Raw genomic sequence first — 24,481 nt, 5'->3', positions numbered from 1 at the left:
TGAAGACATCTTTCCTTTAATGCAAATTGTTATATTTCAAAGGCCATATGAGAGAGAGATCTGGTGCTTTGCTTTTTTCCTCTATTATTTCATCAATCATTGCTTCTGGGAGACGGAGGCGTGTAACATCCTGACCCCCAACCTGACCTCCAACTATGTCTTGAAAAGACACTTTTGCAAAGATGCGCCCCCCCCCAACCTCTTTGGAAGGTGCCACTAACTTATGGAATCCACTTTTTTTTTTTAGGGCCACACCTGCGGCAGGGTTGAATTGAAGCTACAGCTGCAAGGCTACGTCACAGGCAGAGCAATGCTGGATCCAAGCCGTGCGTCTGTGACTACACCACAGCTCATGGCAATGCCAGATCCTTAACCCACTGAGCAGGGCCACAGATTGAAGCCATGTCTTCATGGATCCTACTCAGGTCCTTGTTTCATTATGTGATGACGAGTAATAATTCATTAAAATTATAATATATATATTTTAAATTAAAGACCTGGGAACTTATTAAAATTTATCTTCTTTTGGAAGAGTTTCAATAGGATATGTGTTAATTTTTCTCTAAATATTTAAGAAAATTCACCAGTGCTCTTGCAGTGAAAGAATCAATATTATCAAAATGACTATGCTATCCATGTAATCTGCAGATCCACTGCAGTTTCTATCAAAATACAAATTTTTCACAGAACTAGAACAAAAACATTTAATATTTGTATGGAAACACAAAGGAACATGTAGCCCAAGCGATGTGGAAAAAGAAAAACTGAATTGGAGAAATTAGGCTCCCTGACTTCAGATTATATTACAAAACTACAGTCATTGAAATATATGCTATGTCACAAATGCAGAAATATAGATCAATGAGAGAGGATAGAAAGCTCAGGAATAAATACATAAACTTACAGTCAGTTAATTATGACAAAGGAAGCAAGAATATCCAATGGAGAAAAGACAGCCTCTTTGATAAGTGGTGGCAAAACTGAACAGCTACATGTAAAAGAATAAAATCAGAACATTTTCTAAAAACATAAACAAAAATAAACTCAAAATAAATTAAAGACCTATAAAACTCTTAGAGGAAAACATAGATAGAGAAGACTCTCTGACAAAAATCTCATCAATATCTTTTTGGATCTAACTCCTAGAGTAATGAAAATAAAATCAAAAATAAATAATGGGAACTAATTAAACTTAAACGTTTTTGCACTGCAAAGGAAACCATAAAAAAAGGAAAAAACAACACAGAGAATTAGAGAAAATCTTTGTAAATGAAGAGATCAACAAGGAATTAACATCCAAAATATACATACACCTCATGAAGCTCAATATCAAAAAATAAAACAACCCAATCAACAAATGGTCAGAACATCAAAATAGACAGTATTACAAAGAAGACAGACATACGGCCAAAAAGTACATGACAGGATTCTCAACATCTTAACTATTAGAGAAATGCATAACCAAACTACATTAAGATATCACCTCACACTGGTCAGAATGACCATCATTAAAAAGTCTACAAACAATAAATGCTGGAGATGATATGGAGAAAAGGGAACCCTCCTACATTGTTGGTTGTAATGTAAATTGGTACAATCACTGTGGAAAACAGTATGGAGTTTCCTTTAAAAAACTAAAAATAGAGTTGCCATAAGATCCAGAAATCCCACTTCTGGGCATATTCTGGAGAAAATCATAATTTGAGAAAATACATGTATCCCAATGATCATTCCAGCACTATTACAATAGCCAAGACATGGAAACAACCTAAATGTCCATAGACAGAGGAACTGATAAAGAAGATGTGATACATATATACAATGGACTATTACTCAGCCATAAAAATATGAAATAATGTCATTTTCATCAACATTGATGGACCTAGAGGTTACCATACTAAGTGAGACAAGTCAGAGAAAAACTGATATTATATAATATCACTTAAATGTGGACTCTAATAAAAATGATATAAAAGAACGTATTTAAAAACAGAAACAAACAATTTCTAAATCAAATTTATGTTTACCAAAGGGGAAATATGGAGTGGGGGATAAATTAGGACTTCAGGGTTAACATATTCACACTACTATATATAAAATAGACGCATAACAAGGACCTATGTTGTAGCACAGGGAACTCTGCTCAATATTCTATAATAACCTATGTAGGAAAAGAACTCGAAAAAAAATGGATCTGTGTATATGTGCAACTGAATGTCTTTCCTGTATATCTGAAACTAACACAACTTTGTAAATCAACCATACTACAATTTTTTTTTTTTTTTTGTCTTTGTCTTTTGAGGGCTGCACCCACAGGCATATGGAGGTTCCCAAGCTAGGAGTCTAATCAGAGCTGTTGCTGCCAGCCTACATCAGAGCCACAGCAATGCCAGATCCAAGCTGCGTCTGCAACCTACACCACAGCTCACGGCAATGCCTGATCATTAACCCACTGAGCGAGGCCAGGGATCGAACCCAAAACCTCGTGGCTCCTAGTTGGATTTGTTTCCACTGTGCCTCGATGGGAACTCCCGATAAAATTTTTAAAAAGATTTGCATGTCTAATTTCATGTATAAAATCATTCATTATAATTTTCAAAGTATATGTCAATATTATTATCATTCAATGATTAATTTAACCAATCAAATCTCTCTGATAATCTGAAAGTGATATTTGTAGATTTTGACAAATGGGATTTATCAATTTTAATAAAGTTATTTTCATATTATAGCATATCTCTATAATTTAAATAACATCAGGATAATCACTAATTTAAAACTAAATATCATTTGATTTTTTCCTAGTTACCTATAAGGCTTGGTAAAATCAATTTTATTTTTTAGTCACAAGAATATTCTAAGATGTTGTTGCCATCCCAGGGGATTCTACTCTATCAGTTCTGTCCAAAGCCAGCATCATATCTAAGAGTGCTATTGAGTATCATCTGCCCCCTGCCTCTTTGCACTGCGAGAAGAGGCACAGTATCCCCAAACTCTGGTTCTTGAAGTAAATATTGGCAAAAGTCTTTGTTCACAAAAAGGAGGAAAGAAAGCAGCAGAAGGGTGATGTGGAGCAGACAAATGCAGGTTAGATTCATCCTCATCAACAGAGCTGAGCACTCCAGGTCAAATGACAAAAGTTAAGTCTTTCATCTGATCCCCTTGAGGAAACAAAGTATATTAAAGCAAGTATACCTACAGTCTTGGACATGCACATAATATTGTTTCTGGGAAATTTTTCTTAAATCAACAAACAAAATAACTCCCAAATTCAACGTCTGCTCTCAGATGATAGCAATAATTTTTCAGTTAAAACATAAGAAAAACAATTTAAATGTTAGGTTAGAAATAAAAGCTTAACTTTAAAACATTCTATATCTAAAAATCCTTTTTTTAATTGGAAGATGTTGGTGGGGGTGTAATATGCTGTTATAACTGGAACTGTAAAGATTATGTTCAATGGAGGAGATAAGCCACTTGGGAAAGGATTTTGTAAGCTGCACAGTCTTACTTTGAACAGATTTGTTTATTTCATCTCTGTTTTGAGAGCACTATTACAACAGCCAAGACAGAGCATTTTAGGTTCTGCCTAACTGCATGGAGGCTCAGCTTCATGATAGCTCTGTCTATAAGCATCTAGAAAGTAATTAAACTATAATAAAATGTCACCCTTGTGAAAATCTATAATGTTTACAAACTCTTTCTCTTGAGGGTACTTAAAATGCTTTATTAATTATGCAGTTAAGACTGACAATTCTGGAATTAAGAAACACTTGGTACATACTTCAAAACCATTAGGAGACAATTTTTTTATGGTATTTTCTGACTCCCTTTAAAATATTCTAAGACTTTTTATTTAATTTTAGTGATCTTGAAAATGGTCCTGATATATAACCTTTTATTATGAAAACTTTAATAACATTTTTGACCATTATCTTAATATACACTCATGCATAAATATAAGCAAATCAAAAATAGCTCTTTTTATGTTTCAAATTAATCTTTCCCAAAGATTTATCAACCCTGTGATTTATCAACACTGCATTTCTTATAGGCTTCAATCCCCTTTGAGGAGATTAAACCCAAAACCCTCTGGCCATGTCTCATTGTAATGCCCCTTCCCACGCCTTGAGCAAACTGGATTGCTCACTCCCTTCTAGGGAAGAATGTCTCCCATTCCTTCCCTGCCACTACATAACCTATTCTCCATGCAAATAAAGTATCCTGTCAGAAACCAATCAGAAGATCAAAAATGCCCCTTACTGAGATCAAACAACATTCAGCCTTTAGGCAAGGTGTAGGGGGCAGGCGAAGGTGAAATCAGGTCCCTGCTCAGGTTTGTTGTGCATGGGGATATAAAAACAATTGTAAAGCAAGATGGACTTTTTTTTTTTTTTTTTTTTTTTTTTTTTTTTTTTTTTTTTAACCCATGCAAGCACCTGCTCTCTTCCTCTCCCTTTCTGAAAATGTACTTTTGCTTTAATAAATTTGTAACATGCCCACCCTTCCAGTGCTTGCTATGAATGGGTGGGGACCAAGGAAACTGCAATTCTATCATTCTGGAACATATTCTATCGCATTTAACAAGATCTTAATTTTTTTAAATATTCAGTTTAATGTACCTATCCTTTCACCTAACATCAAGTTTCCCCAAAAATCAAAATTTGCAGTAAATCTATAATTTATTTTACATGAGAAGTTTTCTCTTTCCTGGAGTAGGATTGATTCTCTCTCTCTAAAGAAATTTTATTTTTAATGCATGTAGGAAAAGAAGCTTCCTTTCATGGCCTTGTGAAATAACAGTAAATATTCCTAATTTCTCAGGCTCTTGCTTATTGTGTATTTGCTATAGATTATTCTCACCTGTATGTTTTCATTTATAAATTTGTGCACCCCAAGAAAGAAAGAAATATTTACTATGTGTGATTTTTGAGTTTTAATAGAGAACTGGTTTAAATCTACTTATAAGAAGATGAACTATTACTCAGGGATATAGTATTGCATTTTAAGGACACATGCTCCTAGATGGTAGTTTTCCCATGAAAATTCACAGGCTTTTACACTGCTTTGAACCCAGCACACAGTATGGTGCCTGTGTAGCATAATGTAGGTGCTCAGTAATGAAGCATTAAATAGATAGCAAGAACAAATGAAGATATGTAAGTGGCTACACTACAATACATAGATAGATACAAATATTATTTCAAAATATTTTTATTTGCAAACACTCAAAATTAGTTAAATCCCTCTGGAAAAAAAAATAGAATATTCATTAATTCTAGGTTGAAGTTCCAGATCATGGTGGAGCATGAATGGACAAAGCAGCTTGTAGATTTTTCTTGAGATCCAAATAAATGTGTTGAGTAGTTGTATGTTGTATGAAGGAATTTGAACCCATGTGAGTAAGAAGTTGACATAAGCTTTATGAGGCAAACTGTTTTCTCTTGAAGTCAGCAATAGTATCCAGTTGATGTGAGAACTCAGTAATCTTTGAAAGTTGTCAGCTATGGTCTTTTTTTTTTTTTTTGAGGTTAGAAATGTAATTAGTAGAGATGATTTAATCTAAGTCACGGTTTTTCAAGTGTAATTGAAATGTATAGGCCTGCCTTCAAATTTTCAGGGTCCGAAATATATATATTATAATATTTAAAAGTAATAAGTCAAGTTACACGCACAGCTAGTCTTCCTTTCTACATAAGCTTTTCTCTTCTTCTTCCTCCTTCCACAGTCAATTGACTCTAGAGCATCACCTTCTCAGAGAAAAGACAGAAGGAGCATAGTCTCCCTCAGCATCCAGATGACCTGAGAAGTAGCAGGGACATGAGGGGACAGAGACCTGAGGGTGGAAGCTTATCACCTGGGTCACAAGATTCCTGGGCAGTATCTTTCAAATAGTGAGGGATGATGCTGTCAAGCTCCCTTTTGAGCAACAGCAGGCCAGATTCCCTCATATAATTCTTCCTTTTAAAATTGCTAGTTTTTAACAATGGAACTAAGAGGAAGGGACACAGGAATGTAGGACACCTTGTTGGTCTTAACATCTACTTTGGTTGATTTGAGTGGCCTTTTTAAGAGTAAACACTTCTTCTTTTAGGATTCCCCAGTGCAAGCTTGAGATCTCCTTCGTGTCTTGAATATACTTAAATGGAGGGTGTCAAAGAAAAATTAAACAGCCAAGGAAGACTGTATTCAAGACTCCTTGTAATAAGGGAGATTGAACTCAACTCCCCTGAAATGAAAGGCAGAATTTTCAAATACTAGGGTAAGTAAACAGAAAAGTATTAGAGGGGGTTATGAATAACAGGTAGGTTGGTCAGTTTAATTAGGCCATCTGTGTTTGATAATTGCTGCTTATTAAAGTTAGTCTCCTACCCTCTCCCCACCCCCCTGCCCCCAACAGAGACTGGAAGAAAGGGTCTCTATCCTTTCAAGTAACTGCATTTCAAAGGCATGGTTCCCAGGTCCTTGAGAAAGACATTCCTGAGTTGTAACACTGGAGGCAGAGAGAAGATTTAAATTTTAGAGGACAGAGAATTCACAGTTGCAAAATTTTTAGGCAAATAGTCTAAGAAAAGGGATGTCTGAGGGCTAGCCAGGAATCCTCTTAAAGTCTAGGCAAGCTGAGGGGAATTTTAAAGACTCTATGATCAGGGACTCAAATTTGGGTGCATTAGTATCTTAGTTTGAACAAGAGTTCCCTGACCTACGTCCGGTGCTTAAGATGACTCCTCTGGCCTGTTACAGCTATTTACCTTCCATGGGATGAGGAGTCCCACAGAGTTTGCATCTCACTTCTAGTCCATATTCTGAATACCTGACACTGGATTTCCTGCCCAAAGTATTCTTAGTTCTGGTCTAAGGCCTTCAAGAGGTCATTCTTTGGCCTTGTATCACATTACTAGATATTGCATCATGCTACCCGAGTCCACATCCTTAGTTGTGCAGGGGGGCCAAAACATGACTGTGTTTAGGTGTATGGACAAAGCTTGGTTGAATAGACTGTGGTCTCAACACACAGTATGCAAAGCCTCTGAGGGTGTGGGATGGAACTAGAGAGGGGACTGAAGGTTGGAGGCCAATTTTTAGAGTTCCACTGTGTTCCATTTTGTATTCCAATAAATCAATGAATTGTACATTTGATATACTTCCCAATTAAAATAAAGGTATACTTTTAAAAGTCAACAAATACAATTATTGTAATTAGTAGTTTGCTAACTCAGTTTATATCTTTTGTGTACTGAAACATCTGGCATGAGCCCTCCATTTGTACTCTTGTCACAGACACTGGCATCGTTAGGGAGTCCATATTCCTTAATTCTCATTTACTATGTCACTAACCAAACTTTCTCTCAAGTTTTCAGTGTTGTGATACGAAAGACTCTCTCAAATTCTGGACTCAGGACAATGTTATCATGGTCACTATGTGCCCATTCTTCACCCTTACTTTGAATCACATTCGACAGCATATTAAGGGGTTATTCACTTCAAAACACTGCATTTATCATGAAGTTTTGAAAGTTACTTATTTTTACAAATAGCTATGCAAAGTTTGCATATATGTATGCACGTGTCTGTGAATACATATATGTAGAGAGATAGATAGGCATAGATATATACATAGATTTAGATATAGATATACTTTCTCCTTCAATATGAGAATTATTTTGCTGTACATTCCTTAGCTGAATCATCCTGAGATAAATGCATCTTTGAGATTCAGCCATTTATCTCTAACTCTGCATTTACTCTCAAATATCTGATCAGGAGAACAATGCATAGATGACAATATCCTGAATGTTCTGGAATGTTCCAAATACAGCCTTTTCTATATGTGTTTTTAAATTGTTAATAAAAGATATGTGGATAAGCATGCATGTAGAAATTAGTTTGTTTGCATTTTTATTTTTATAATTTATTTATTTATTTATTTTATTATTTTATTTTAGGGCTGCACCTGTGGCATATGTAGGTTCCCAGGCTAGGGGTCTAATGGGAGCTCCAGCTGCCGGCTTATGCCAGAGCCCCAGCAACGCCAGATCCGAGTAGTATCTGTGACCTACACCACAGCTCATGGCAACGCTGGAGCTTTAACCCACTAAGTGAGGCCAGGGATTGACCCGGCAATCTCATGGTTCCTAGTTGGATTAGTTTCTGCTGAGCCACCACAGGAACTCCTTTTTTTTTTTTTTTTTTTTTTAGGACTTTTTTTTTCTTTTTTCTTTTTTTCTTGATTTGTTAACATCTCTCTCGTAATATATATAATGATTTTTTTTCATTATGGCCAGTTTACAGTATTCTGTTAATTTTCTACTGTACAGCATGGTGACCCAGTTACACATACATGTATATATTCTTTTTTCTCACATTATCATGCTCCATCATAAGTGACTAGATACAGTTCCCAGGGCTACACAGCAGGATCTAATTGCTTATCCATTCCAAAGGCAATAGTTTGTATCTATTAACCCCAAGTTCCCAAACCTGCTCCCTCCCCCTCCTCCTCAGCAACCAGGAGTCTATTATATAAGTCCATGATTTGCTTTTCTGTGGAAAGGTTCATTAGTGCCGTATATTAGATTCTAGATATGTGATACAAGATGGTATTTGTCTTTCTCTTTTTGACTTATTTCATTTAGTATGTGTTTTCATTTTTAAATCTATCCTTTTAATTCTAAGACTGATGATATAAAAATATCTGACTTGTAATACCATTAGATAGCATTGAATTAACTCTCACAGATCATCATGTATTCAAATAACTAAAAATAAAGTACTTATATTTACTGATTCACTATTTATTCATTTGTTCATTACTATAAATCAGCCTAATTGTTGGAGGTAAATTGTCATGTCTAAGTGGACTAAAAATCACAATTAATCCACCCAACAAACTATTAAAAATAATTTATAGTGACAGTGACCAAGTAATCTTTATGCTATCTTCTATTGAAGGTATCCAATCTAAACCATTGTGTTGGTACAGGTAATTTATCACAGTGGTCCTTAATCCATTTTAATGTTATGGTTACTATAGGAAAAAACATTGCAGGGAGGGAATAATTGGGAGGGTGGGAATACCAAATACATACTACTGTATAAAATAGATGATTGGAGTTCCTGCTGTGGTGCAGTGAGTTAAGAATGACTGCATGGGTTCAGGTAGCTACAGAGAGGTGGGTTTAATCCCTGGCCTGGCTCAGTGGGTTAAAAGCATCTGGTGTTGCCACAGCTATAGCTCAGATTCATTCCCTGGCCACAGGGGTGACCAAAAACAAAAACAAAAATTTAAAAAAAAATGTTTAATGAGAACCTACTACATAGCATAGAAAAAAACTACTCAACAGTTTGCAATAACCTATATCAGAAGAAGATTGGATATTTTTATATGTATGGCTAATTTACTTTGTTGTATACATGAAACTAATACAACGTTGTAAGCCAGCTATACTCCAATGAAATTAAATTTTTTAAAAATTATCAAATGTTAATGAAATAGTTGAAAAACTATAAAATTTCAGTATTAGTGCGTTCTAAAAATATGGAAGTAAAATGTGACAAGTTGAATCGCTAGAAATTTTGATAATAATGCATATTCTTAGAATGGAATACTACTCAGCCATTAAAAAATAACAAAATAAAGCCCTTTGCAGCAACATGGATGGAACAAGAGACTCTCATCCTGAGTGAAATAAGTCAGAAAGAGAAAAACAAATACCATATGATATCATTCATATCTGGTATCTAATGTACAGCATAAATGAACCTTTCCACAGAAAAGAAAATCAAGGACTTAGAGAATAGACTTGTGGTTGCCCAGGGGGAGAAGGAGGGAGTGGGAGGGACTGGGAGCTTGAGGTTAATGGATGCAAACTATTGCTCTTGGAATGGATTAACAATGAGATCCTGCTGTGTAGCACTGAGAACTATGTCTAGATACTTACAACACAGCATGACAATGGGAGAAAAAATTTTCTACACATGTATGTGTAACTGGGTCCTCATGCTGTACAGTGGGGAAAAAAAGTGTGTTGGGGGAAATAACAATAAAAAATAAATTTAAAAAATGCATATTCTTTGAACTAAACTCAGAATTGATTGTGATTTTTAGTCCACTTAGACATGGCAATTTACCTCCAATCATGAGGCTGCTTTATAGTAATAGAAAAATGAATGTTCTGGAAGTGAACAGTTCAGATAAGCTCATAAGCACATCTATGACTATTAAGATTTGAGAATCACAAATTGCAGATGATGAGCTAGATATTTTCCAAGATCAAATGCCTGGGAACTAAGAGTATGTTGTGGAAGACTGCAGCAAATAAACAAGTAAGCAAAAAACACAAACTATGGTAAATATGCAACAAAAGTCAAATATATTTGTAAGTCAACTTGCAAAATGTGTTTACTCCTGAAATTTGAAATAAAACATTAGAATTTCCTTTTACCACATTTAAGGCAATAATATTCAATTTGAAAACAAATATATGTTACTTTCTATATATTCTAATTATATATATATATATATGTAAAATTCCTTGACATTTAGCTTTTTACCAAGAAATCCACAATAAAGACCACTGAAGTTCATTTATATAACCTTTCCAAAAACATTCTCTATCTCCTCAAGATGCTTCCCTCTGCCACTGTCTTACATGGCATCTTTTTCTGCCACTGTGATGACACTTTTTATCTGACCACAGTCTCATTCTAGAGTGGCTCATGAAAAAGATTAGCAAATTTCAATTGAACGAGGCATTCTGTCCACTACAGGGGTCATAAAATAATGTCCCGCAGGCCAAATTCTGCCTGTAGACTGCTTCTGCACAGTTTGAGAATTAAGAATGACTGCTATTTTTAAAGGGTTGTAAAAAAATTAACAGCAAACAAACCATATATGTGAGAGTGATCACCTGTGGCCCTCAAGGCCCAGGATGTTTATTATTTGGCACATAATAGAAAATATTTGCTGACCCTTAGTATATTTGGTTGTCCAGCTCTTTTTCTGTGGTGTATACTTTTTGGATATGAATATGTCATACAATTTTTTCATACTTTGTTCCATTTCTATATGTTCAAATGCATGATATACCACAGACTATTTTTCCAATGATGTTCCAGCATTTCTTTCCAAGCCCTTGACCAGGCTAAGCCATCTGCCACTGTCAGTAATGCATATATATTCTTACCTCAGGCCAGTTCTCCACAAAGTGGATAACCAGGTACACTGCTCTCAGTTTTGCCCATTAGGAAGATTTTTTTGTTTTAATGCCTTTCAAGGCCATATCTGAATGTGATTCTGAGGAAGCTACTATACATTTTGAGTTTCTCACACATAGCAAGTCAACTCATCCATAACCTAGCTTGGGCTTTTCTTTCTTCTTCAGCTGGTATATAGAACACCTTAGATGGAAATAGGTTTGAACCCTGGGTGCAGCTGTGAGGAGGTCTTGATTACCAACTCATGAGCTTACTCATGCCCTCTGATTCTTTTCACACTTGATCCCAGTTGTACCATTTTCATCTGCTACTGGGCTCATTAGACATTATGATTTGACAGGTCTTCAATACAGAGAGCGTAATGGATCTTTCTGAAGCACAGTCATCTGGTGTCCCATGGTCAAATTTTTTATATACCAAGGTCACATTTTGCAGTTATTTGTGTGGTGTTGCTCATCTATTACAAACTAGAATGATTCCTCAGAGTTTCCTTGTCTTTTGTGACCTTTATGTTTCTAAAGAGTAGAGGTCATTTATATTATGGAATGTTCCTCATCAGTATTTCTTCATGATTAGATTTAGGTTGTACAGTTTAGGAAGGAACAGTACTAATGTGCTCTTCTCATATCACATCAGAAGGCAAGACTCATTTATCCCTAAAATTGGTGATGTTAAATATAATCATTTAGTTAAGATTTGCCACCATTATTCTTTAGCACTTTACTTTTTCTCTACCTGCACCAGCACTAGATTCAGTGTATTCTTAAAGAAACCTTGTTTCCTCTTACTGTTGAATGGTATTCAAAGATCTGTATGTTAATTATGGCTATCTATGGGATTTCTATGTCATTTATTTTAGGCCCTCTCATCAGAAAAATCCAGAAAACTAATGGGTATTATAGGGAAATTTGAGTTCTGAAATATTCTGAAAACTAAGTTAAACTAAAAAGTTAGCCTGCATGGATTCATAGATGCAGGCAGAAAACCCAGGTATCTGGATCAAAGAGCTTTATTCCTCATGACACAGTAGGCATCCAGTACTTCATATTCATTTTTGCTGCAAATGGCATTTTTCATTCATTTTGTATGGCCGAGTACTATTCCTTTGTATATATGTACCACTTCTTCTTAATCCATTCATCCATCTATGGACATTTAGATTGTTCATAGCTATTGTGATTAGAGCTACTGTAAATGCAGGTGCACATGCATCTTTTTGAGTGAAAGTTTTGTCTTGATATGTGCCAGGAGTGGGATTGCTGGACCATAGGTTAGTTCTTTGTTTTATGAGGAAACTGCATACTATTTTCCATAGTGGTTGTACCAGTTTACATTCTGACTTCCAGAAGTCAGAATGTAAACTGGGGAAGGGGGAGGGAGTGGGATGGCCTGGGAGTTTGGGGTCAGTAAATACAAACTATTACATTTAAAATGGATAGACAATAAGTTCCTACTGTATAGCATAAGGAACTAATCTAATCTCCTGGAATAGACAGGGATCAAAAATAACACACACACACACACACACACACACGTCACCTTGCTGTGCAACAGAATTTGGCACAACATTGCAAATCAACTAGTCTTTAATAAAAAATTTTAAATAAAAAATGAACTTCATATTCTCATCAATTCCTTTTGCCCCTTCTCCCTTCCCCTCCAGGGTGATTTAGAGGTGGGTCCAGCCAGGCACTGTTCACACAGTAGGCTTTATGTAATGACTAAGGATAAATGACATTCCCAATACTATAAGGGGTTGCTAGAAAATCTGTCTACGAATGTCCCTGGAGTGGTTTTCACTACCATGATCAGAAAGAGCCTGGAAGACCCTATGTTTATATCCCCAGAATGAATGCTATAAAAATTTATTGGCCTTGGGCCATGGAGGACAATGGACAAATTAGTGTTTCTCACAGAGCAAAACCAGGGTCCAAAAAAGAAACTTACTACAGTCCCAGTGGAGAGCAAGATTGTAACACCTGACAGTTATCATTTCATTGATGCTATGGAATAATGATTGCTGTATGTTTTACATTTTTATATGTTCACAATTTGGCTTGAACGCTTTCTTTCTTTCTTTTTTTTTTTTGCTTTTATTCCAGTACTAGTATTCTGTTTCTACTCATTTATTATATATTGGATATAAAGAGAGAGTAAGAACATGGTATGGTAGATACTGTGTACTTATTCATAGATTACTAGACTTTCGAAAGCCACCAAAAATAGGATGTAAAGGATCACAGACTTTGGGCTGGATGTGGCTTAACATTATTTCTCCCATAGGCAGACAGTGGTTGCATAGAGTATACATGATACCTAAGTGGCTAGAAGAAAGAATTGTGGCTTAGAATATAAATTTTTCCCGAAGAATACATTCAATTTCCTTACTGTTAATACTAAATTTCCTTTCCTTGCTATGGTTTAGCTGAGTACATGGCCATCCTTAAAAGACATTTTATTTCCTAAACTTTTTCATAGTAGATTTCACCATGTGAATACATTTGGACTAAGGGGATCCTATTGAAAGTGACTGGCACAATCTCCACCTTACCTCCTTAAAGATGAGTCTGTTTGCTTTGACTCCTCCTTTCTGACTCCTCCTCCTCTTTCTTATGGTTGAGAAGTGAAAATGATTTGAATCTTGGATCCAGAGATTAAACTTGTATTTTGAGAAAAGGAAAATCAATAAACCAGTCTAGATCCTGAATAACTTCATAGGGAAGAACCATCTGGCAATATCTGGACTATTAAGTCAGGGAAAAACAAACTTGATCTTACAAACTACCGGGAGAAGACAGGAGTTAGATTCTGGCAAACACCATCAGACCAACCCTTCCACAGATGGCAACTATAAACTCTAGAAAAATTATACAGATCAACTACATGAAGGCACTACTGAGTGAAAAAACAACAACAACAACAACAACAAAAAAAACAAAAAAAAAACAACCATGATATTAGAAGGGTGGTCAAACCTTGAGAGAAAGCAATGGGAGTGGTTATAAAGTTTCCTGTTGTCATGGCTTCTAGATTAGGGACTATTTCCAGATGTCATACCTTGGGAAAGCTAAGACTTGCATAGAAACTTTCAGGTTTGCTATCCTGAAAAAAACAGAATGGAGTTTGGAGCAACTGTACTGTTGGAAAGTGTAGAGAGATGCTCTAGTGAGAAAAGAAGTAGGAAAATAATCTAGGAGTTATAGATTCTAAGTAGGAAATCTTATAGAATAGTTGAATTACAAATCTAGACCATGAACTTCAAAGGTTTTAAGCAGAATTCTAGCAGCCCAACTAAAGATAAAAAAATATAAACTGGAACTTTAGAGTCTGGAATTTGACTTCAGACAAATCAACTGCCAGATAAACATGAGAATGCCAGTAACAAAAAACAGCACATTGCAAATAAAGGCAAGATAATCCAGAGTCTTTATAGCATATTGTGGAACACGTTCAGGATCCAATACAAAATTCCTAGTTATATGAAGAAAAAGGAAAATGTCACTCATATTAAAGATAAAGGTAATTAATGGAGACTAATCTTGAGAAGCTACTATAACACTGCTTAAGGGCAAAAGAGAAAATATTCTTATAATGGAAAAAAAGTAGGACATTTCAACAGAGAGATAGAAACTGTAAGAAGTTCCAACTGGAATCTGTATGACTAAAACTGACAAAATCTGAACTAAAACCTGGACTAAAACTTAAAATAAAAGAATAGGCAAAAGAACAGATTTGAGAGAGCAGAATAAGGACTCAATGAAATAGAAGATCTATAGACCTAGTCTGATGTGAATTAAGAAAAGAATTAAAAAAACAGAATTTCTCAGTCCTCCTCTTGGTGAATCTCTAATGGTCCAATCTGCATATAATTGGAGTGCCCTAAGACGAGGAAAGAAATTGGGCAGGAAAAGTATTTGAAAAGATACCAGTTTTTTCTTCCCTAAATTAACTGAAGATATATAGTAACAGGGTTAAGAAGTCCAATACAATGCAAAGCAGAGGAAACAGAAAGGAAACCATGCCTAAGCACAAAATGGTGATTGTGATTAAAATAAAAAAATAAATACGAAGTCTTTAAACCAACCAGAAAAAAAAAAAAGCATACAAAGGAATAATAATTTGAATGATCACTGGCTTTTCATCAGAAGCAATGAAATCGTATTTTTGAAGCACTAAAAGAAAAAAAAATTCTGAAACCTAGAATTTTACATCCAACAATACTGTCCATCAAAAATAAAGGTAAAGCAAAGAGTTTTTAATATAGAGGACAGCTAAGAGAATTTGATGCCAACAAATCTGCACTTCAAGGAAGCTTAAAGGAAGGCTGAAAGGCAATCATAGCCTATGGAGACCTGAATGGTCAGGAAGAAGGAATGGCTGTGCAAAGGTGTTCATGCATTATCTATGGGCAGTTACAAAATGCTATTTTTCTCTTAATTTGCTTAAAATAAATATGTCCATTTAAAGCAAGAAAAAAAATTTATTGGAAATCTATCTGGAACAAATGCTTTCAGTACTTTTTCTCAGAAAATGTGCAAAAATGCATGGGTCATAGAAAATGTCTACTACCGTGTGTGTGTGTGTATGTGAGTTCATGTGGATAACTCTAATTCTAATCCATGGCGTGCATTCTAGCCTTTTCTCATTCCATGTTTGTGGCTCTACTTATTTCTATTATTTTTTAATTTACTTACCATATGCCTTGAACATATAGAAAATACTTTCAAAATTGTCAACCTATACAAGAGAAAAAAGTAAAGATACTAAATAAAAGTCAATATTTTACAGTTATTTTAAAGGTATTTAAAAACTTATTGCATACAACTTAAATGTATAATTTAATGTTTTGAAGAATACATATACCTTTGCACCCCACACACTATCAATATAGAGAATGTTTCCATCATTCTAGAAATTTATTTCATACTCATTCTGAGTCATCTACTTCCACCTTTTTCTGAATATTTTTACCACAGGTTATTTATATCTGTTTTAGAACTGCGTATAAAGGAATAATATATATACATTACTATTACACTATTTTTTACTTAGTGTAATACCTGTGACAATCGTACAAATGTTTATATGCATTATTCATTTCCATCGCTGAGTGGCATATAATCCCCTTGTATGAAAATAGCACAATTTGATTATCTATTCTCTTGCAAATGGATATTTGGCTTATTTCCGATGAGTTTTTTTTTTGGGGGGTGGTGTATCTGAATAAAGCTGCTAAGAGCATTCATCTATGAGCCTTTTTATAGGTATACATCTTGTTTCTCTGGGGTAAACCCTAAGATCAAAATTGCACCTAACAAAAGATATTTAATTTCTTGATATTTTTATCTCATCTTAGTTATTAGCTTTCTCTTCTGCTTTTAACTTCAAACATTTTGGTACATATAATTCAGAAAAATAAATAAATGATTAAATACCTGTTAACATTTCTTAACATATTAAAATTTGCTCTAAATAAGAGAACAAGAAAAAGTATGGAAATAAAAGGAAAAGGCTTAAATAATTATGAGTAAAAGAATAGAAAAGACATTGTGGAGTGATTGGCTATGGAACACATATTTTGACGAGCACATTTTTACATGTGCAGGGAAAACATGCTTGAAGAGTCCTCCATCCTTCAATACGAGAATAAACAGAAGCCTGGGGCATGTTAGACTATAGTATCTTTAGAAAGACTGAGTGGTTTAGGGTAAGAATGCATACTTTAGAAGAATGAGGTTGTAGAGAACAGTGAAAATATATATGGGACTAGATTTGTAGTTTTTCTTTTTTCTTTCTTTTTTTTTTTTTTTTTTTTATGCTGGGGCCCTGGCTTGTGGAAGTTCCTGGGCAAGGGCTCAAACATGAGACACAGCATTAACAATGCCAAATCCCTAACTGCTAGGCCACCAGAGGGATGCCTAGATCTGCAGTTATTTATTTATTTATTTATTTATTTATTTATCTATTTATTTAGTCTTCTTAGGGCCGCACCCATGGCATATCAAAGTTTTCAGGCTAGGAGTCGAATTGCATCTGTAGCCACTGGTCTATGCCACAGCCATGGCAAAACCAGATCCTAGCCACATCTGCGACCTACACCACAGCTCACAGCAACTTTTGATCCTTAACCCACTGAACGAGTATAGGGATCAAATCTGCTCCTCATGGCCTCCTCATGCCTCACATTCATTTCAGCTGAGCCATGCTGGGAACTCATGTAGATCTTTAAATATCGTTTTTCATAATTTCAGTACATTTATTTCTATAAGCAGGTCTTTCTTTCTCCTTTTCCCTTGCTTTTGTCTTATTTTGAACTATTTCCCCAAAAGAATAATCAATACTCTCACAAATAAAATGAACTATTTTCTAGTCAAGAAATATTCTTTTCCTATTAGACTTTAACAATAATCCTATGTTAATAAATAACTGTAAAATATGCATTTTTCCTTATATGTAGATCTCTAACTATATTAATAGCAATATGCATACATGTATATCTCTATCTGATATCCTATTTGCTTAATGTATACAAAATATGCTATGTTTTTCTTTTGGGTTTTGTGTTTGTGTTTTCTTCTTTATGTTATTTAAAGTAATATTTATAAATCACATGAAAACCAATGCTTATGGACATAGTGAAAAAAGTTTCTTATCTTTGCTAATAACAAAACATAAACTTTTGAAAGCATTATTTTGGAATTTAACTTTGCAAACATGTAATATTATGATGCCCTTATTATGTGAGGCTTATGCTTTTGTATTCAGTGTTGGTTAAGAAAGTGCTTAAATTGAAAGTTATCATAAAACCATGTTCCTCCAGTACACAATATATTATGTGGGTAAAATAGCATGAAGTCCCAAACAATTTATTTTCCCTCTTAAATCTTTTCATTCTGAATTGTTTATTTCTGTTTATATTCAATACTTTCTGTGTTTGTCTAATTTGTCTCAAAAATTGATCTTTTGTTTATTTATTTATTTATTTATTTAATTTTTGGCGGCAGTACCTGTAGCATATGGTTCCCAGGCTAGGGGGTGAATAAGAGCCACGGCTGCCTGCCTACACCACAGCCACAGCAACACCAGATCCCAGCCTTGTCTGTGACCTACACTACAGCTCACAGCAATGCCAGATCATTAATCCACTGAACGAGGCCAGGGATGGAACCTATGTCCTCATGGATACCACTGGGATTCATCACCACTGAGCCAAAACAGAACTCCAAACCTTGATCATTTTTTTTCAACTCCTCTGTTTTTCTGATTTTTTGTTTTTTCCCTCAGGCTAATTCTTAAACGTCTCTCTTTAATATTTCACACATATTTCCAAAGGTATTTCATGCTAAACAAGCAAAAATGTTTTAAAAAAATACTTTTCTCCAAAACATTTTCCTTTAACTAGTGTCTAATTTCTTAAACCTCCTTCTCATCTCCACATCTCTCATCCCAACAGTGTAATGTCACATATCCATGTAAAACTCTTTAAATAGTCATTATTTTTTTCACTAAGCACTTTTACTTCAAAGTTTGGTCACATCTCTAATTAGGTTCATCCATAAGCTAATTATACTCCAGAAGAGAGGGTGAAAAAATGAAAACTGTTGGTCAAATTGATTTACCTAACATAACATGTTTCAACCTTCAGTGAATTAAAAAAAATTAAATATTAACTATAAATAAGAGTTGATTTTTCACTGTTTCATAATTCAGTGTTTTTAGAGTGCTTTATCTTCATAGCCTTACAACAAGCGTGTTACTAAATCTTGAATAAACATATTTTTATTTTGTAGGGTTAGACATTAAGGAAAAAACCTGAAAATGCAGAGTGAATGTAAGAAAATTTCTAAAAGCCATTAAGGATAAATATCCACAATGAATTACTAAACTTTAATTTTAAACATTGGTTGAATGTGAAATTGCTACTTTTATGGTAGACTCCTTGCAGGTTTCTATTTCCAGTGACAGCTATTCTTCAGTAATCCTGTAAATGTTTGCTGCTTGCATAAAGCTCCTGCTTAGCCATGATCACATGCTGTTTCAATTTGCTAGCACAAAATCAGATATAATGCTCTGTTCAGTCATTTACAGTACTCTTTTTAAAGGTATTAAAAAAGAATCAGAATCATAAAGTAGATAGTGTTGAAAAGGGTGAACCCAAGACATGGATTATTTTTTTAAACAAATAATTTGAAGCTATTTTAAATCCATTTCCTCTATTATGCTTTTAAATTTAACTGGCAATATTTCTGCCCTTTATAGCATAATTGAAGCAACTACTGAAATATTAAAAATGACGTCTGTATAACATTTTCTGTTTATCTATAATAATTTAATAAACTTCTAAATAGCAATATGAAACACTGGCCATTTTTTATTTGTGAACACATTAACATTAGTGCAAAATTCAATGTTATATCATTTAGGCAGAAATTAAAATGCATAAATATCTTTTAATTTTGTAAAACTGACTTAAATAAATAAGTTAAATGAAATAATATTTAGAAAAATCAATACATGAAACAGCATAATTTAAGGAACTGATATGTGAGTAGATATGGAATATTCAAAAATAAAAAGTTTAAGCAATGTACCTGTGATAATCCTCATAGGTACATAAGGCACAACCTAAAATGTACAGATTTGAAAGAGATATACCAGAAGAGTTTATTCAAACCTTAGGCTATTCTTGAGCAGTGTCTAGACAGAGCATCCTCTGTAGTTCCAGCACTTGTACTAGAAAATTTTTTTAAGGACAAAAATCATGCAGAATGCTATTGGTCCAGTCCAGCCGATGGTTCTTTATTTTATACACACCCATGACAATAACTCAACTTCAATGTCATGATTAGTTTAAAATTTCCCTTGCCTTTTTGCCTCTTCCCTTTCTCCTTTTTTGGCTTTTAGGTATTCTTGCTTACATGTTTGGTTGGTTGGTTGTTTTAAACTCACTACCACCTCCTAACCTCCCATTGCTGTTTCTCTCCTGCCAGTGAGTTGTCTTTCTTCGATCAGTACTAGCACCTGTCCTCAAGTCCACTTTTTGGTTTCTATAAATTTTCCCTAGTGATCTGATGCTTTATGTTGCCCATAAATCTTCAGTCTTGTGTGAAAGGCAGATAGTAAAATTCTAGAAATATTAGGAAAGGTTTTTATTGCACTGTTTCAAATATTAATCTGGTCTAGATGATGCATTCATGCTTATATATTTAATTATCTATTTGGTTTCACTTTTTTTCTTCCTTCTACTTTTTTTTTTTTTGTCTTTTTGTTGTTGTTGTTGTTGCTATTTCTTGGGCCGCTCCCGCGGCATACGGAGGTTCCCAGGCTAGGGGTCGAATCGGAGCTGTAGCCACCGGCCTAAGCCAGAGCCACAGCAACGCGGGATCCGAGCCGCGTCTGCAACCTACACCACAGCTCACGGCAACGCCGGATCGTTAACCCACTGAGCAAGGGCAGGGACCGAACCCGCAACCTCATGGTTCCTAGTCGGATTCGTTAACCACTGCGCCATGACGGGAACTCCCCTTCTACTTTTTATTCTTAAATTTTAAATAATTATTTTTTAGTTCATTCTGTACCACTGAATTTATTCAACTCCCAGCTTGCTAATAATTATTGAAACCTGTAACAGAACTAACTGCATTGATTTATGTATAGTTACATTCTGTTGTCAAATTGCACATTAATAGGAAGTGAATATAGATTTATGAGCATTATTTGAAATATTATGATAGATATTTAAGTAAATCAACTCAATTTATTATATAAAAATGTTGTAAGATTCACAGAAATAAAGCAAGTGAGAAAAATTCTGATCTTGGTTTGATAAAATCATAACAGTTTTTATTGATGAGGAAGAAATGAACCCAGCCATATAAAGTGGGTAATAATTTGGCAATACTCAGCATACATTATTTAGAATCATTCCAGAAAGCTGAAATCATGTCGATACTGGTTTTGGTGCCAAGCTTGCAGAAGTATGGGAAACTGTTGATTTAGTCTTATTGAAGTCTACGGCTGATTATGGGGATATTAAATGATAAACTAGTAAACTAAATTTTGTCAAGAATGTGCAGGAAATTGACCTTTGTTCCACTAATAAATATGCATGCAATAAAAAATATAAAAAATTACTGGTGCCTGAAAATAGGTATAAAAATACTCTGTTAGCAAAACAGAAATAATGGATGTGTGTGGTCGGAAAAAAATTGCCAGAAGTCATAAGAGAAGTTTCACTTCTGTTTTGGATCTTAGTCAAATCATTGACCAAGTTTCTATTTGTTCAACTCTAAATTTGAGATGATAATATCAGTAAGTTCTGATTGCTTTATAAATATGTAATAAGGATTAAAGGATCACACACAAAAGCATATGTTTTATGTAAAGCTACCAATAACACCAAAACTTGATGTAGAAGGGAGTTTCAATTGTCTAGAACTAGTTGCAGATCATAGAGGCTACTAACCTCTCCTTTTTCTAGAGGATCAATACTAAAGGTTTTCTACAAATGAATAAATGTCCAATATTGTAAAATATAAATGGTTAAAAAGGTGAACATGTGATTAAAAAGCAAGAAAAAGAACAGGTCTTTTAAACATTAGATGTTTAACATCACCTACCATGAAGAAATAAAAATTAAAACATGGGTTTCTTTTATATCCTACTAATTGGACAAAATCAATAATGTTGACAATATATAACACTGTATAAGGGTAGAAAAATCAAACTTACATTGCTTACGAAAGGTGTTAATCAATATAAGCCAAGGTCACACTGTTTAAGTAACTGCAAAAGAAATTGTGGACCATCCTCTGGAATCTGGGCTAGATTCAGAAGTTGGAGAACGTTTAACTTCTTTCTTTCTTTTAAACTTTTAATATGTGAATGGATCAATCTCATAACAAAATAACATTTTAATTATAAAAATGTTATATGATGAAAATGTCTGAAATTATGTTAATGTAAATTTTCATTTTGTTTCATTTTGTTCATCTTAATAAAATACATGCAGGACATTCTACTTCTTTTGTTTGATCTAATTCACTGTGTGATTATTTTCTCTGTGATTCCAGTCCCATTAAATTGTTCTTCATAGACAATCATCTCCTCTTGCTTTTATTACTGGTCATTTTGAACCCCACTGCTGGTTTTGATGAAATCTGCCTAAAAGGGAAGTAATTCTAGCACTAAGTTTAATCCACCCATCTCCACTCCCCACTCAATGGTGAAAATACCACAGTTTCTGCTAAGAAGCAATCATAAGTGATAATATAAGTTGGCTTAATTATCATGATTGCTGCATGCTGTGATGAAAATTAGAGATATCAGTTTTAGCAACATACTGAGTCTATCTACAGCGATTCTTTCTGTGTTAAGATGAATTCAGATATCAAAATAGCCATGGATCAATGAAAACATTCTTTATCAGATGCATTTGATGTCCTACTTAAAAGTGACTTATAATCTGGCAAATAATTCTAATCACAAGCCTTTACCAGCTTCATTATGGACTTTCCAAAATCTAAGTTAAATAATTGCACAATAATTTGCTTTCCTTTAAGTTAGTGGGCATTTTGCTTGCTCTTCTAAAAATTATTTAGTAGAAATAATCTATTTTATATTTTTATTTTCTTTTCAATTTATGGACATATATATTCATCCTACAAATAAACAAGACAGGGAAGCCACCCTCACTGAACAGAAACATTGAGGACAACAGGTGAGTATGTAACTTTTCTTATGTCTTATTAATATGGGCATTGAACACAGATTTTTTGCTTTAATGTCAAATTTCTTTCTGAGGCAACATAGTTATCTATATACTTTGAAGGCAGTGTGTTTGCTTAGAAATGTTAAAGTGTATCAAAATGACATTCATCTGTACTACGGACTTAAGAGTAAATGCTCTCAATGCCTAGTACATATCCCCCTGTTTCTCCGTATTTCTGGGTACAGGGCTGAAATTCCAGCTGGTAGCAGCTGCATCCCTTTGCCTGAAGGATATTTCTGGCAGCTGGAACCAATTTGTCCATACAAATACCGAGACAGAATTGCTGTAGAATTAAAACCAAACTACCCAACCAATGACAGACAAGAATTGGTAAATAAATACCCTGGCTTCTTTGGGTGAAATGACTGAGGAGTGTGATCCATGTTGGCTTTCCACGTCCCTAGTGGGGTGGGATTAAACTTGCATTATCTCCAGCAGTAATGTGCTTAGTAATACATGTTTACTGATGTTCTTCCCCCTCTCCAAGTCAAATCTGACTCTTGTGTGAGGGTTTCCAGAGATCATCTTTGAAATAAAATATTCACACTTGTTTTCTTGTTAACATAAATTCCCAAATTTTAGACTATTTTTGATTCAGTTGTCAGAAAATCAATATGATTCAGAATCTGAGGATTCTCAGAGTGAATAAAGTATTAGTGAAGTACAGAAAGAGAGTTTGCAATATTAAAGCTGATATTTCCTTGCTAAGGTAATTTTGAATGACTTATTTTGAATTATTGTTTTGCTACAGGTTTTTCTTTACCTATGCCACATCCTTCCTACACATTCAGCTCATTGAGGTACATGTTACTGGATTTTAAATATCACAGGCAGAAAGAAGCTAAACTACCATTACCACCATACATATTTCTACTCATTTAAATTAAATGGGTTTTCTTTATTTAACTGTTTAAAGATGCAAGGGATGGCGTTCAATTATGACAATTTAGTAGAAAGATAACACAAGGCAATACTTCAATAATCTGAAATCCTGTGGTGACATTTCAGTTATAAAGCTAAGTTTATTCCAAGAAGGACTACTGAAGATTATTCTAGGGAATTTTATTTCCCCAGAAAAGACTGAAAATGAAAAGATCTGAAAAATATAAAATGCTGCAAGAATAGAGTTCTAGTTCTGTGCACTTTTCCATACAGAGGTCCTTCTCTACACAGGGCTGCTCATCCCACTCTCTACTGATATGGAAAGCACAGTTATGTGTAATAGTGTCCCCAGTATTCTAGAGTACAAAATGTTTTGTCAGGAGGGAATGAGAACCTTGTAATATCCGACCTTATAGTCTTCCCAGACTGTTAAGCCACTTATTTTTCAAGGGTCAAGAACCTTGGTTATGGTTTCTCTGGTAGCATTTCTGATGGGAAAAGCGTGCAAATAATAACATATCTCCATAGAAAATCACAGAACAGTAGCAAACTGTCTGGAGAAAGCCTTTGTAAGCTAAAATTCCAAAGTCACATATCAGGAAATCTAAAAAT

General features: G+C 34.5%; 1 long non-coding RNA gene across 1 annotated transcript in view; it reads right to left on the bottom strand.

Annotated features, from left to right (window-relative positions):
* Positions 1-24,481, bottom strand: part of LOC110256329 (uncharacterized) — a 568,755-nt gene that overhangs the window by 124,390 nt on the left and 419,884 nt on the right. The window contains exon 3 of the long non-coding RNA XR_014822608.1: positions 15,912-15,954. This is a non-coding gene — a long non-coding RNA (uncharacterized LOC110256329). The remainder of the gene's footprint in view (positions 1-15,911; positions 15,955-24,481) is intronic.

This window comes from Sus scrofa, chromosome 13, assembly GCF_054392235.1.
Source record: "Sus scrofa isolate SSC_HxYL_T2T_F1_AM1 chromosome 13, Sscrofa_HxYL_maternal_Yorkshire_Landrace_v2.0, whole genome shotgun sequence".
Taxonomy (NCBI): domain Eukaryota; kingdom Metazoa; phylum Chordata; class Mammalia; order Artiodactyla; family Suidae; genus Sus; species Sus scrofa.
This window is presented reverse-complemented; position numbering and strand designations above follow the sequence as displayed.